The following is a 16,126-nucleotide window of genomic DNA, read 5'->3' on the forward strand; positions in this document are numbered from 1 at the left end:
GTCCCCGAGATTATGCTCTTGGTATTGGGTTGGGTTATTGAGTCTTCACCCGTATTTATGGTGTAAACACTTTCAATTAACGTTTGTGATGTAAAACGCAATTCTATTGAGGAAATTTCTTAATTATAATTATTATAGCATGTTATGAAAACCGTTTCGTGTAAAAGTGTCGAGAAGCGAGTTTCCCGCCCGTGTGAATTTGTAAAACTAATCAGGAACTTTTTGTTCATTTGGACACCATCCAAATTGCTTGGACGCTGTCCTGGGCTTTACTGTTGGACGCCGTCTAGATAACTGGACGCCGTCCAGATAACTGGACGCCGTCCAGATGGTCTATATAAAAAAAAATTAAGTCGTGATTTTGAGATAACGAACTCGGGTTGTTACAAGTGGTATCAGAGCATAGTCTAAGGGAATTAGGTGACCTTGGGATAGGTGCCTAGTCTTAGACTTATTGGTGGTTATGCATTATATGCGGGACTTGTAGGAATACGGGTCAGACTGAGATTTGAAAGTGCCTAATATAAGTAGGTGAACCCGGACATTGTTTTGGTGATAGTCACCTAGGTTGTAGGTTGACTCGTTGTGTGGTGTACTTATGTACATTTATTATTAAATTGTAAATAGGTGTATATATATACATATATCTATTTGATGCGGTGTCCTAGGGATGAATCTATTGGAGAGATTTAAATGTTTGATGGTTTTGAGTGATCAAGTTCGCGGTATGGACTTTGGACATTCGGGTACTAGGAGTTATCGCGTGTTATTTGGTGTGAATGTTGCGTAAGTCCGAGTAAAGTACTTTTCGTGACCATGTGAAAATGGTAAGGTACGCATTTGTAATAGTGACCGATCACCGTTATTACGAAAGTGTATCTTGACATCAATCATAACATGACGAGTACCTAATGGAGGAAATGCGGCATGGTTGGGATAGATTCGGGATAAATTAGGAATATTCTATTGGTTCCTAGGATATAGTTGTCTCGGGTGAGGTGCTTGTAGTCACATCGGGTTCATTGCGAGTCGGGAAGTGTTACGGTAGATTCGGTTAGTTAAGTGAGCGAGCCAACTCACGAGTCCGGCGCGTACTTAGTCACCCTAAGTAGTGGGTGCATTATTGAGATTGTCATTGATTGTAGTAACCCATCGTAACTAGGATAACCGATTAATGAATGTGTGTACGACGAAGACTTAAATCCCGTAATAGGAAGTAACAAGTCTAATGATTGTAGAATTGGGTTACACTCTGTAGGGTGTATGGTTAGGGAATTACGTAAGGATTCTAGTTGTGAGTCGCCTTGGAATTTGGAAAATCGAGGAGTCTTTGGGTCGTTAAACTCATGGGAGTGGGACCCGTATGTTGATGACTGTGTTAGTGAATTGTGGATGAGGGGGTAACGTTCCTAATGGAATATCCCTTGTAGTAGTGGTTATATCGAGGTGTGGAAGGATGTAAGACTTGGTGTTTCTAAGCATATCCTTATTGTTGGATGAAAAGTTTCATTAGGCTATATCATTTTGGACCTTGTGGAATTGTGGGTAGTGTGTGATCGGTAGAAACTTTCGATAAGACAATAAACCGTAAGGTTTTTCGGGAAGGTATGACTTCGGGTTAATATATTGGAGAGGTAGGTGACATCGGGTGTATGGAACCCAAAGACCGAGTTTCTAGGTTTCGGCAGATTATGGGTGTTTGCATGACACGGCGTCAGGTGCCTTCTTATACCTGCTAGTGTGATGTTCAACTCCGGTGATGGTGTGATCGTTTTGTACTTAGGGTGTCCTTGAGATGTCTTTGGAAGCAGCGAAGATTACGAAAGTGATCAACGGGTGAGGGTAATTCGACGGTTGCAAAAGTTGAAGCTTAAGAACATTGCGGTAAATACATCTTATGAAGTGGCGGATGAGCGAATCTCGTTGCTCTTAAGTGATGGACGGGTAATGATGACCGGCGAGTCAGTGATGTACTTAATGGTCGGATTGATCACTCTTCTCCATAAGAGTGAGCAATTGTTGATAAAGGTTCGTTGGGTGAAAGGGTCGGGCGATCTCGTTTGAGATGCACGACTGATCAAGCGGAGTGGCATATGCCTAGGCTTAGAGGCGTACGTAGGATTTGGTGGGGTTCGATTTGCAAACGATGAAGGGCTGTTAGTTGTGATTTGTGGTATGAAGGTGTGATGTCGTCGCGTGTACGACATCTCTAGTGATTGTGTATGAAGGCCCGGAGAGCCTAAAGCGAATTATGGTGAATTGGTGTTTAAGATCAATGATGATAATGATCATGTGTGTTATGGAATGGTAATTCCGCGGGATGTTATCATCTTAGCGGTGAGAATGTGGAGCTAAATCCTAATTGGGAGAGTTTTTACTGCCGCCCGAGGAAAACTCCGGTGGTGTTATGTATAGTGAAATGTCGGAGTATACCGTGCTAAGCCTCGATAGGCATTCAGAGTTCCTAACGAGGAAGAGTGATGGGTCATTGATGTCGACTCAAGATCGTTCATTACGATTGTGAGTTGCAATTCCAGAATGTTATCCGTGAAGATTCTGATGATGGGGTGAAAGGAAGTGTAAGTCTTCTTATGTAAGGTGGTCGGGTGGTACCATAATGCGATATGAGACCAAGTATGCAGTTTGAGACCACGGAAGTGAGAAAATGAAGATGTCATTGCGGGTGCTCTCGTAGTGAAAATCTGGGTTGTCGTGAAACTCGGATAGGATTATTGAATGGGAACGAGTTCGATATCATGGTGAATACTGTATTTTCCCTGTCGGGAAATATGATCTTGGAAATTGTCAGTGGATTATTCCACTTTACGGATGATTGTGAACGGGGAGTGTCGATTCTGATATTCTCACATCGAGGCACGCGGATGTTGTTTGTTTGAGAGAGTGTGTTCCCTAGTGATGCGACCGTTAGTTGTATTGAAAAGTCGAGACCATCCTTAACGGACGGTCTGGGTAGGAAGGTTCACCCGGCGTTGGTGAATATTTTTGTAGGTCGTGTGGCGAATTGCAAAATTTTTTCATGATAATTCGCCGTTGATGGGATTCTAGTATACGAATAGTCTTCATGCTAGTACTAGGAAGCCGTATTGTATGAATGTGTTGTAGGGTTTAGGAAAGAAACCCTGTGACGAAGTGTTGATGTTTCGTCTAACTCGTGGTGTATTACTGTCATCCTGGATTAATCCAGTGACGGATGGTCGTGTGCGGATCGATTGATGGGAAAGTGGTGCTCCTAAGTGATTATTTTAGGGATACCAAAATTTCTTCGTTATATGAATGACCCAGTTATGGAGCCGGAGGAAGTTGGTTCTCGGTCCAGAGAATGTTCATAAATGACCGGTTGAGTAGTATGTTTGTTAACCGATAGAGTATGGAGTTTAAGGAAGCATGAATCATTCTTGATTCGGATTAATGCAAGACATGGTTCACGACGTAGTGGTTTTAGTAGATCGCGTTGGGTGTTATGGTTATGGATGTAGCTTTTTGCGAGTTGTAGCCGAGAGAACTTGAAGGGGGATGTGGTGTTTTTCGTATTTTTTTTCTAAGCGGAAATTATGGAGTTCGAGTGTATGAGATATCGCTTGATGCGGTAGTGCACGCTAGTGATTATTAGCGTGTGGTGAGATCTTAGAATTTACGGAGGATGTTATGGATGTCGGGTTTGATTGTGTTTCGTAGGATCTTGAGGAGTGACGCCGATGATTGTCGGTGAATTGCTCTACTTTTGGTTTGATTGTGAAAAGTATTATACGAGATGGATACTCAGTGTAGGAGCAAACGGTTGCGGTTGTTTTGTCTCGAGGGTTGATTACCCTTCCTCGTTGTAATATATGATGCGTTAGTGTACGAAGCAAGAAGTCGGAAGCGTGATTACTACATGTGTGACTCCGCATTTGGAGGCGAAAATGTTCGAGGGAGAAGTGCTTGACTTCTAGTATTTGGTGCGGATCAAGGGGACGTGATCCAATTTACTTGGGGGAGAGTTGTAAGATCCTGAAATTTTATGCATCTGAAAGTGTTCCTGAAAGTTGTCAGTAAATGTGTGCATCAGAAAGCGCCACAAAAATTCTACCTAACACTTCTGCATTATTAGAATTTACATCAGAATCAGACTCAGACAATTTTAGTCCCTGAAAGAAGTTGCTGTTTCAGTTTCAGTATCAGTTCAATGAGACGCCATCCAGTTTTTGGGACGCCGTCCACCAATGAAAGATGGGATGCCGTCCAGCCATTTTGGACGCCGTCCAAATGGTCTGACGGGCCAGCTGTTGGAATTTTAATAAATTAAAAGGGGTATTTGTGTCTTTTCGCTTGAGGACGGATGTGTGGCCTTAATACCAGTTTTTGATCCACTTTTAGATCATTTTTCACATCCACAAACCTCTCTTCTTCAAACCCTAGAGAGAGGAAGAGTTTTTAGAGAGGGAAAGCTCTATTTGGTGAGGAAGGAGGTTGATTCGGGTTAAGGTGCGAGAGTTAAGGTTGTTCACCTCGTTAACGGCTACATTATGGTAGTGTTGGTAAGCTCTAACTCTGAATTTAATTGTTAAGATTCTTATTCATATATAGGGTTTGAGCTAGTTTGGGTTATAAACCCCATTTCTCATGAATTTGGGGGTTTTGCTTTTGTATTGTGTAAGTAAACCCGATTATTGTGGGTTTAGGGTTTGAGGACGATTTTGGTCATGGTTTGGGTGTTAATTCACTAGTTTGTAATGTGTTAGTGTTTAGATGTTCTTAAGAACATGTTTGTATGACAAAATGGGTGTTAACCTTGATTTGGTGTCAAACTAAGTTATAATGTCAAGAATTGATGAACCAAGTATATAAATGTTTGATTCAAGTGTTAAATGGTATTTGGAAGGTTAATCACTAGCCGTTAGTGATTAAGGAGGTTTTTTGGACTCATGTCAAAATGGGTTGGCTTTGATGGGTCAAAATTGGTAATGACACTAGTTTTGGTCAAATGGATGATAAACGCTTTTGTTAAGTGTTAATTGACATTTGAAATGATTACTACCTAAGTAGTAATTTAGTGTTAAGACCTAGGTTCGTTTAAATGGTGTCAAGTATAATTTAGGTTAAATTGTACTTGTTTGATGGGTCGGAATTACCACCCGTAGTGGTAATTGGTGAAGTACACTTTAGATGTCTAAATGGGCAGTTTGTGGAGGTAGGTATAAACCCTTGGTTAAGGGTGTTGGAGTCGAATTCTCTTGTAGAGAATATTTGTTAATTGTTTGTATACCTATAATGCGTATTATAGGTAAAAGCTTGCTCTGTTGCGTTTGGTGGAGATTTCACGCATGGTTTGTATTGCTCGAGTTCGAGGTGAGTGGAATAATTATGCATGTATGTATATAGTGTATTTATTTGTATGCTATGGCATGAACCACGGAGCCGGTAGTGCCATAGTATGTGCGAGTGTGCTATGATGTGAACCACGGAGCCGGTAGCTTCATGGTACGTGTTTTGTAGTGTGAACTACGGAGCCGGTAGCACTATAGCACGATTCGTTAAAGTGTGAACCACGGAGCCGGTAGCACTATAAAAGAGTATGACTTGAGTTGTGATGTGAACCACAGAGCCGGTAGCATCAAAGTGTGAACCATGGAGCAGGTAGCACTATAAAATGAGGTGTGAACCACGGAGCCAGTAGCGCCGAAGTGTGAACCACGGAGCCGGTAGCACTATAAAATGAGGTGTGAACCATGACTCTGGTAGCACCGAAGTGTGAACCAGGGAGTAGGTAGCACTATAAAAGAGTATGACTCAAATGCGTAGTGACGTGAACCACGGAGCCGGTAGCATCATAGCATTGCGTATGGTGTGAACCACGGAGCCAGTAGCACCATGACGCGTTTATGGTTAATAATATGGTTGTGTATGTGTTGTTGTATAGCATAATATATTATTTTAGAGTATATGCTATTGTCTATGCTAGTTGCGATAATGGAGGTTATTAGCTTTATACTTGGAGTTCGTATGCTAATATTGTATTGCTAGCATGTTTGCGGTGTGTGAGTAGGTGGTTACAAGTAGGTATATTATATATGTATGTGTGTACTTATTGCACTCACTAAGCGTTAGATTACCCCTCTTGTTTTTTACCTTTTTATAGGTATTATGTTATGAAGCTAGCTAGTTGTTAGGCTAGATGAGTAGGAGCGCTTGGGCTCGATGGGGTAGCTTTTGGAGATATGGACGCGGATTGAGGATTTGGTAGTCCCCGGAATTATGCTCTTGGTATTGGGTTGGGTTATTGAGTCTTCACCCGTATTTATGGTGTAAACACTTTCAATTAACGTTTGTGATGTAAAAATCGATTCTATTGAGGAAATTTCTTAATTATAATTATTATAGCATGTTATGAAAACCATTTCGTGTAAAAGTGTCGAGAAGCGGGTTTCCCGCCCGCGTGAAATTGTAAAACTGATCAGGAACTTTTAGTTCATTTGGACGGCGTCCAAATTGCTTGGACGTCGTCCTGGGCTTTACTGCTGGATGCCGTCCAGATGGTCTATATATAAAAAAAAATAATTTAAGTCGTGTTTTTGAGATAACGAACTCGGGTCATTACAAATAGTTGAGAACGTCATGGTTAAGGTTGATAAATTCCTCTTTTCGACCGATTTTGTGGTTATGGACTATAAAGAAGACATGAAAACTCCTATCATCTTAGGAAGGCCTTTCATGAATACAGCCAAGCAATCGTTAACGTTTATTCTCGGACTATCGCCTTGAGAGCCCGTGGAGAAGAGGTAACTTTAATGATCGATGAGTCTGTATGTCCTTCTGATGGGAACGCCGAAGTAAATACCATCTCCACTAGGAAAGTCACCTTCTATTCCGAGAATGAATGAAAGAAGATAGAAGTAGAAGACAAGAAGAATAACCACTCCACACCAATCCAATCTTCACTCCCACCTTATTTTGATCTTTTAATGACTGGAGAGGTCTTCGTTCTAGAAGAACTCTCTGAACCAATTATTCTTGAAAGTCCCGATCAGAGTGACGAGGAGGTGTATGAAGAAATTGAAATGGAAATTCCGGATAAGAAGAAAAAGATGGAGGATTATAGCACCGAAGTAGTTGTTAATGTTGCTACCATATTGAAGACGTCAATGGACATCGTCCCACCTCCATCCTTAGAGTACAACCTTATGACCAATCAAAAGTCACTAAAGACAGTTTTTGTGTCAGGTCTACCCTATAAACCATCACTCAAATACGTAATGACATACATATCATGGAGTGTTGAGGACCCGTTTGACCAACCCACACAAATCAAGGAGGTAATAGAAGTTGATAGCTTTGTTATACCTCAAGTTAAACAAAGCATTCACTTCAAACAACCCTCTCCTCTCATTGGACATACCTTATTCTATCTCCGCTTAAATATCATTGGTATGTTCCAATATTACCTCTTATGTCCACTGATGGATGCAAGGGAGCCGCCTAGACTTCCAAAGAAATAAGGCTAGAGTCAGGCTCGTGAATCGAACAAAAATAAGCGCTTCTCGGGAGGCAACCCGTGTGTTTATTTTTCTAAAGCTTTAGTAGTAGTTAGATTAGGATAATTAGGTTAACTGAATAGGTGAAAAGTGAAGCTTAAAATAAAATTTTCAACATTTCTTTGGACGAATTCACTTCTCCTACTTGTCTTGGGCTTAAGTGAACTTAATTGCAATATTTACAAAAGTCTTAAAATTAAAGGCAATCAACACTCTAAGTGTGGGATTAAGCTTTTTAGTCATACACTGATTTGTTGAATTTTTAAAAACCTAATTTTGAAACCCTCAAGTTTTCAAATAACTTTTTCATCAAAACGCAAATTAGTGAGTCTATGGCCTAAAGCTTAATCACCTGTCTAGGTTTGATCTTTTCCAATTTTACAAGTCATAGACAGTTATTGATGCCTGTGGTGGAGACTCTTTGAATAATGATGAAATGAAAAGGAAACCTGTTGATTATTTCATTGCAAGTTATTGGTAGATGTTGTGTAGAGGATGAGAACGCCCAAATGAGCTCAAGTGCACTTCAAGAAGACCGATTCGAATCCAGCAGAAGATGGGAGTAATTCATTTCTTTCTCTCTATTTATTTTGCTTCGTTATATCCTTAAACTATACCCTATCCTAACCTTATCACTAAGTGTGGGATTCGAACCCAATATTGAGCTTAGATACATTTTCCGACATGTTCAAACTCTAAGTGTGGGATTTTAGCTCCCTAAAATCTAAGAATGAACATTAGGGACAATGTTCCTCTAAGTGTGGGATAGCGGTGTAGTACGCCGTAATTAGCAAAGGGATGCTCGAAAAATGTTCTTAACTTAAAATATTACTAAGCTTTTCGAGTATACCTACTATTTAGATTCTTTATCCTCAACGTAAATTTTTCAAAAAATTAAAATGTTCTTAACTTAAAATATTACTAAGCTTTTCGAGTATACCTACTATTTAGATTCTTTGTCCTCAACGTAAATTTTTCAAAATTTTTTGACTAAATGATACTTTCTGAAAAGTACTTTCAAAAATCAAGCGTGTTTGTTCTAAAATTAAGACAAATGAGGACAGAAATCTTCTTAAGGATGAACCTATTCTCAAAAAGAGCATTTCATGACTAGGCATTATCGACCCAATATAATTATTGTGAGGCACCCCAAAAATGGCCTAATAAGCATTCATTTTTAATGCTTCACTATCTTTTCTGTTGAGAGTGCCGATGTTAGCATTTAGAGTTTGAACTTGACCTTGACATACATTTTGAGGCCAATGGTTAGTAAGCGCCATACATGGTGTAGGTGCGATACTCCTTCCGAAATCATTCTGAATAGAGAAGATAAAAACTATCCGTTTTCGTTTCCACTCCACGCATTTAAATCGACCAACTCCCGCCAAAGAGTTGATGAATCATAAAATACTCACCCCCAAATTCACTATCAAATACGTTACCCTTTCCACCCTCTTTCCTTTCTCATTTCCAAAATCTAGAAATTAAAAGTGATAGATCGACCAAGTTTACTTCAAACACTTGTCGAAAAATTTTGAAATTCCAGACAGTTTTTGATAGGTCAAAAAGACCTAGTTCTGGTGAAATACCTTTCTCTCTGGGCACAAGAAGTAATAGGCAAAGTTATGAAGATGGGATATCTAAAAAAAAATGTTGAGCAAAGTCTCTAAAATAAAGAAGAGAAAAGTCTTCAAATAAAAACCCTCAAGAAAATGAAGATTGTGACCTAGGAGGTTGCAGAAAGAAGCAAAGTCTTCGCTGAAAATTAGCACCCTCTAAAGGAACTCTTCGATAAAAATAGAGTACCATCTTTCCTAGAAAAAGTATATCCTCATGAAATCGAAATCTATCGAATCTCTCTAAATTTCAATAATTCGAAATCACCCTTTTCCCCATATAAAAACCTTCACTTTTCTCCGCAAACTAGCATTTAAACCCGCTCTTCCTGTTGAAAGAATGATTATGGAGAAGATCATTACCGTCCTTATCTAACCGGTGGAGATTTGATTCTTGGTCAAGCCTATAACAATACTTGCAACATGACTGGCTATGAGCGAATTCATTTCATAGATTGGTAGGGAACCCCCAAACACTTGAGTGATTTGAGTGACCCGTGTAAGGAAGCTGATAAGGCTAAAAAGGAACATATATTTCATAGCATTATTCCCCAAGAAAGACAAGATTTTAGTTGCAATTGTTCCATTTTCAAGTAATATTCGTTTATATTTAATAAGTGCGAAGACAAAAGGCGAAAACGACGAATTGAAGACGCAAAGGTCCAAAAAGCTAAAAAGTACAAGATACAATAAAAAAGGTTCAAATTATTGATGAGGAACGTCTAAAAACGACAAGAGTACAAGTTACAAAACGCAAAGTACACGATATAAAATTGTGCGAAAGGACGTTCGAAAATCCGGAACCGACACATGAACCAACTTTCAACGCTCAACGCAACAGATCTGAAAGTACAAGTCAACTATGCACAAGAATATAATATAATATTTAAATAATTCATAATAAGAATAATATTAAATATTAAAAAGTTGTTAATTGAGCATAGTTCAGGGGTCATAAGTGAAAATTTCAATTTATCATTTGCCTATAAAAGGCCATCTAAATCGATGATTTAGATACACCTTTTCAATTCTCTTTCTTTGTAACATATATATTTATAATATTAATTTTAATTTTAAGTTTAATAATAATTTTGGGGTAGTGTAACAAATGTTTAACGGGTTTTAAGTCGGAACTCTGTCCGTGTAACGCTACGCTATAAATAATCATTGTAAGTTATGTTCTTCCTTTTTAAATTAATGTCTCGTAACTAAGTTATTATTATGCTTATTTGAGCCGAAGTAATCGTGATGTTAGGCTAAAATATTAAGATGGGGTTATTGAACTTTTGACCATAATTAAGGTTTGGGCAAAAGACCGACACTTGTGGAAATTGGACTATTGACTATTAATAGATGGGGGGTATTGTCTAATTGAGTGACAACTCATTGGAGTCTGTCGAACCTATCTTCAAATTAATTATCCTAATAATTAATAATGATTATGGTTGTCCTATTTAGTGACGTTCATATGGAATCTATTATAATCATTTAATTAATTATTCGGGTTGGGTAATTGATTATTCAAACTGATCAAGTGGGTAAATTAATATTCATATCTAATCAAAACAGGGGTGGATTACATACAGTGATAACTGGTGTAATTGTTGACATAAGTGATAACTGCGTCACAGTTTAAATCCTTAATTAGTTGGAATATTTGACTTCGGGTATAAGAGTAATTTGACGAGGACACTCGCACTTTATATTTATGACCGATGGACTATTATGGACAAAAACCAGATAGGTATCAAATAAACCATGACAAAGGACAATTAACCCGAGTAACAATTAATTAAAATCAAAACGTTAAACATCATGATTACGGAAGTTTAAATAAGCATAACCCTTTTATTTCGTATTCTATCGCAATTTTATTTATTGTTATTTTATTTATCGTCATTTATATATTTTACGCACTTTAATTATTGTCATTTATTTTTACGCTTAAAAATATAAAATCGACAAACCGGTCATTAAACGGTAAAAAACCCCCTTTTATAATAATAATACTACTAGTACATATATATATATATATATATTTTTTTTTTTTTTTTTGTATTTTTTACAAATATTGTGTGTAAAAATATAGCGTTAAACTTCACTAGCTCCCTGTGGAACGAACCGGACTTACTAAAAACTACACTACTCTACGATTAGGTACACTGCCTATAAGTGTTGTAGCAAGGTTTAAGTATATCCATTCTCTAAATAAATAAATATCTTGTGTAAAATTGTAGCATATTTAATAGTATTTCGTAACAAAAATAATACTATTTCGTACCCTCACGCTACAACATTAAGTTTTTGGCGCCGCTGCCGGGGACGCTAAAACGCTATATTTTTAATAATATAATAATATTGAAAAAAATATAATAATATAATAATATTGAAATAGAATATAATAATATAATAATATTGAAATAGAATATAATAATATAATAATATTTTAGAATCAAAATATAATCGTAAAAGTTTTAAAAAGTCGTATTTATTAAATACTTCAGGGGTATATTATGTAACTTGTAATTAATAATTACTATCATGTCGCTTTCATGTGAATAATAAATTAATTAATTTCTTTTCATTTACTATTCATGAATAGTAAATGAGTTAAAAAAAATTTTGTGTAAAAAAAACGTTTTTTTAAGAAAGAAAAATTCGTTTTTTAAAAAAAAAAAAAAAATTGTAAAAAAAAATACGTTTTTTTTAAGAAAAAAAAATTCGTTTTTAAAAAAAAAATTGTAAAAAAAATCGTTTTTTTAAAAAAAAAAAAAAATATTTTAAAAAAAATAATAAATAATAATATTTTTTTTTTAAGTTTTATTACCTTTAGATTTTTAGATTATAGTCGCAACCTTTAGTATTAAGTTTATTTTTGGCGTAGTTATTTTTCTAGATTTTTAGGCTTTGCCGTAAAATCCCTTAAGTGCTTATTCCTTAGACTAAGATTTAGGTGCTTTAGAATTTTGCGACGCCATTTTTCGTGCTACCTTCTTATTTTTATTTTTCGACGCTTATTTTTCGACTTTTTTATTTTTCGACACTTTTCGACGCGCAATCTTTTTCTTTCTTATTTCTCGACGCTCTAGTTATAGGATATAGAATTTTCTTTACTTCTTATCTAATTCTTCAAACGGAAAGAAAAATTATTTAAGCGGTTAAGTTAATAGACGTTGACATTTTTCTGGTTCGTAGTAATAGTTGGATTTGTTAGTGGCAAGTTGTGGGCTTCCGATTTAAAGGGTCCTGGCTTCCTGCTGCATCTTTTGGCTATTCGAAACGTGGGCAAAATCAGAAAAGTCTATTAATTGGACAACTTATATAAGTTTTTCTTATTTTTATAACTAATAGGATATTCTCTGAATGCACCGAGCAAAACGTTCACCACCTTTCATACGTTCACCGCCTGTAACCAGATCAAGACATCTAGCCAATATTGCCGCCGTTGATTTTTCTTTAGAATCGTCATCTAGTCGACCAAGAACTCCAACTCAAATTTCCGACAATCCATCTTTTGAACCCGACTTCACAACTAAGAACCCGGAGGATATTCAAGGACAATTCAGAGATCCTGAACCACTAATTATTCCTCCTGAACCACAAACCGTTAAATCAGAATCTTCTAGTGATTCGGATTCAACAAATTCAAATATGGAAGTAACGGAACTTCTAAGTATGGAAGATCGAATGAGAGCCAAACGCACTGGCCAAGGTCATGCAATTATTCAACCAAACGTTAATGCGCCAGATTATGAAATCAAAGGACAAATTCTACACATGGTAACTAATCAGTGCCAATATAGTGGTACGCCAAAAGAAGATCCCAACGAACATCTTCGAACCTTTAATAGGATTTGTACTCTATTTAAGATTAGAGAAGTTGAGGATGAACAGATCTATCTCATGTTGTTTCCCTGGACTTTAAAGGGAGAAGCCAAAGATTGGTTAGAATCGTTACCTGAAGGGGCGATTGACACATGGGATGTTTTAGTTGAAAATTTTCTTAAACAATTCTTTCCGGCATCCAAAGCCGTGAGACTTCAAGGAGAAATTGTTACGTTCAAACAAAAGCCAAATGAAACATTATATGAGGCGTGGACAAGATTCGGAAGGATGTTGAGAGGATGTCCTCAACACGGTTTAGATACTTATCAAATAGTACAAATATTCTACCAAGGTGTCAACGTTGCTACACGAAAAGACATCGACATAACAGCCGGTGGTTCCATTATGAAGAAAACCGCAACTGAAGCTTACAAAATTATTGATAACACAGCATCCCACTCACATGAGTGGCACCAAGAAAAAGATATCTTTCGATCATCTAAAGCGGCTAGAGCTGATTCTAGCCATGACTTTGATTCCGTTTCCACAAAAATAGATGCTTTCGAAAGACGAATGGAAAAGATGAATAAAGATATTCACGCAATGCGAATCAGTTGTGAGCTATGCGGTGGACCACACTTATTGAAAGATTGTCACATTGAACCAACCATGGAACAACGAGAGAATGTTTTCTATATGAACCAAAGGCCGGGAAATAATTATCAACCGCCAAAGCTAAACTTCAATCGAAATCAAAACATTCTTTACAATCCAAAAGGACCCAAAAATAACTGGTATAACCAACAAGGTCCGAATAACCAACCAACTCAAAACAACACTTTCAATCAACAAAGACCTGGCTTATATAAACCACAACAACAAACCGAAGAGAAAAAGTCAAATATGGAAGACGTGGTATTCAAGCTAGTTGAATCTCAAACAAAATTTATTGAAACTCAAACCCAAACGAACGAGAGGTTTGATCAGTCATTAAGAACTCAACAAGCTTCCATTTTGAATCTAGAAAAACACGTAGGTACTCTTGCTAGCATGATGAGTGAGAGGGAACAAGGAAAGCTACCGAGTAATACTGAAGTAAATCCTCGAAAAGAGAATGTTAATATGGTGTCAACAAATTCTGAAAAACCAGCTCCAGAAGATGGGAAGGTTTTAGATGTGAGTAACAATGAAGAAGTTACATCACCACCACCACCCGAGTATGTAAAGCCAGTGGTGACACCATACAAACCACCCATCCCGTTTCCAAGAAAAGGAGTTGAGTATGAGCAAGTAATAAGTAATAAAGATTGTGATACTTCTGGAAAGAAGAAGAAGAAAAAGAATAAGAAAGTACAAGAAACAAAAGCCGTAGAAGTAAACCCGGTGAATACAGTTCCACCAAAACCTCCACCTAGGGTAGGTGATCCGGGTGAATTTATTGTTCCTTGTCTACTTAGTGATTGTGTCATGTATGATGCACTAGCAGATTTAGGTGCAAGTGTGAGTGTTATGTCTCTTTCATTATATAAGAGATTAGGAGTAGGTGAGTTAAGTCCAACGGATATGAGTGTTCGACTCTTTGATCAAACCATTAAGCACCCAGTTGGAATTGCTGACAACCTACCCATTCAAGTAGGTAATTTAACCTTTCTAGTCGAATTCATTGTCATTGACATAAAAGAGGACCCAAACATTCCTCTAATTTTAGGTCGACCATTCTTTGCGTCCACCGGGGCGTTATTTGATGTAGGAAATGGAAGAATGACACTTAAAAGTGGTGACAAATCTATCACCTTTATGATTCGAAAGTCTAAATCTCCACCAACCAAGACCGTTGAACCAGAAAAAACGATTGGTAAGAACCATGTTGTTTTACCAACTCCAACGGTAGTGCTTAATAATAATAAAATGCCTAAGTGTGGGGAAAATGAAGTAACACCTAATGATGACATGATAACAAAGAACCCCGTTATTGATACGAAATTAAATGACCCCGTTATTAACAGTTCAATGAAGAAACTTTTTAAACGGGCTATTGATGCTAGAAGTAAGGGGAACTTTAAGTTATGTAACCGGTTAGTATCCAATCTGTCGCCTAAAGAAAGGGCGAAGCTAGTTGAATTATGGGATATTACGGAAGAAGCCGGACACTGGCTTAAAGAAAAAGTCATAGATAGGCAAGTTGATTATGGACCAAGAGAAATTGACAATGAAGTTAATCACAATTTCAACACCACAGCTACCTAAGTGTGGGGAGATTCGAATGTTCTAAAAAGATAATGCTGTCTAAAGTTATTTGTTCTGTTCTCGTGTAGTTCCGAGAATGGAATCCGATTGGTCTTTTCCGCTAGCAGACACTAAAGAACTAGTCTTCTCCCTCCATTCTGAATTTTTATTTTTTTTAGGTTTTATTTGAAATTAATATGCATTTTAATTTATGTTTTATTGTGATTTTAAAAACAAAATTTACTTTATTTCATTAAGTTGAAAAAAAAAATGATTTATAAAATTCGTCGTAAGTTGAAGACTAGGTCATAGAGCCGAAATTGCTTTACCCGAGGACGGGGAGACAAATTTTGTTATCATTATTTTTAATTTTATTGATCTAAAGTATGCTAAAAAGATTTTAGATTTTATACATTTTTGAACGTGGGGTTATATACCAAACTTCAAAAATATGTATATATATGTTTGTGTTCTATGTTATGTACAAAATAGGGTAAAACAGCGCACTTTCAAAGACTGTCATTAAGTTCAGCAAAAGGTACTAATTTTGACGACAAGACACAAAACAACAAATGTGATATAACAAATGAAGGAATGAACGATGAGGCGCCATCAATCATTCAACGAGCTTTGTAATTACAAATTCGGTATTTTTAATCACTTTTCTACACTAATCACCCTCATGAATTTATAATTATAGTCTGATTTCATGCAAATGAGGGCATTGCATGATCTCAAGTGTGGGGAAGGGTTATAAATTCTCTCGGGTTTATACTTGGTTTATTTGCCAAATTTTGTGAAAATTTGAAAAATTTTCAATTAAATGAAGTCAAAATCATGTTTATACATATTTATGAACGATGAAAACTAGGTGTTAATGCCGAAATTATCGTTACCTCGGAAAGGACATAAATTGAGAAACAACCA

General features: G+C 36.9%; 1 non-coding gene across 1 annotated transcript; it reads right to left on the reverse strand.

Moving 5' to 3' along the window:
* Nucleotides 1–13,183: 13,183 nt before the first annotated feature.
* Nucleotides 13,184–13,290, reverse strand: LOC139903510 (small nucleolar RNA R71). The gene has a single exon (XR_011778325.1). It is a non-coding gene; the product is annotated as a small nucleolar RNA R71 (small nucleolar RNA).
* Nucleotides 13,291–16,126: the final 2,836 nt, after the last annotated feature.

This window comes from Rutidosis leptorrhynchoides, chromosome 3, assembly GCF_046630445.1.
Source record: "Rutidosis leptorrhynchoides isolate AG116_Rl617_1_P2 chromosome 3, CSIRO_AGI_Rlap_v1, whole genome shotgun sequence".
Taxonomy (NCBI): domain Eukaryota; kingdom Viridiplantae; phylum Streptophyta; class Magnoliopsida; order Asterales; family Asteraceae; genus Rutidosis; species Rutidosis leptorrhynchoides.